The following is a 1,170-nucleotide window of genomic DNA, read 5'->3' on the forward strand; positions in this document are numbered from 1 at the left end:
GGCGCCGAGCCTAAACCCTTGCTTTTTGACTTCTATGCGTATCTCACTGTGAACCATTAACAACAGGAGAACTGGGAATAGTCCACAAACCAAACTTTGAATGTTGTAGAGGATTAAAAATCATACTTACTGCAACCATCAATCTCATAACTCATCGGAGAAATTGCTAAGAGTAAGACATTCTCCTGGCAAGCCTGAAAATCTCTTTATCACTTGAAGGCAAGCCACCAAGTAACTCAGTAACCCCAGAGGAGCAAAGATCAATCCTGTGGTAGTAAGGCTGATATTAAACAGCAAGCAATTTAAAATAAATTACGTGTAGTCTTTTTAAAAATCATTTCCTTGTGTATGTAACTTTTACCATCTTTTGTTTACCCATATGAGATCATTTCCCTGAGCACACAGCCCCTATATGTCTTTGCTTAGTAATCTTTCCACCTATTATGTATCTTCTCAATAGAAAGACTCTGTGAGAAGGGCTCGGTGCTATCCTGCACCTATGGTTAGCCTCACCTGTTGCAGCATGTACTGTCAATCCGTGTCTCATGTGATCATTTATACCGTCGAGACAGAGTACCTCTGCTCTAGATTTCAATAACAGATGTGCATATGATATGTAAAAATAGATGCATAAAAAGTTGTAATAAAAGAGGTGCTTTTCAGGATGGGTAGAAGAAAAGACTGTTCAAATGTCCTCTGTCTCACAACCCAGTGGCTGTAACTGTGTGTGGAACTCATCCAGCCATTGGGAGGCACTAAAATCCTATTTTATGATAACTCAAAGGATGTTTAATGTAAAACCTAAATTGATTTTTCCTTGAACCCCCTTAGGTACATAACTGTCTTTACCTAGAGTCTACTCTTATCTTCACTCATATTAACTCCAAGTCAAAAAAGTCAAAAAACACCTTTCAGGCAGACAGAGCCAAACAGGCTGAATCTATTGAGCAAGTTAGCACTTCCTTAACTGTCCCCATCCCCATTCCTCCAGCCTTAGTGGAGGTGTTTTTTGTAGCATTTTCAGAGTGTATAAGGGGACCTAAAGCTTCCTCCTGCCATCAGCCCATGCTTTTTTATTTTTATTTTTTGAGACAGAGCCTCAAGCTGTCCCCCTGGGTAGAGTGCTGTGGCATCACAGCTCACAGCAACCTCCAACTCCTGGGCTCAAGC

This window comes from Otolemur garnettii, unplaced genomic scaffold, assembly GCF_000181295.1.
Source record: "Otolemur garnettii isolate 467f Iridium unplaced genomic scaffold, OtoGar3 scaffold00114, whole genome shotgun sequence".
NCBI lineage: Eukaryota > Metazoa > Chordata > Mammalia > Primates > Galagidae > Otolemur > Otolemur garnettii.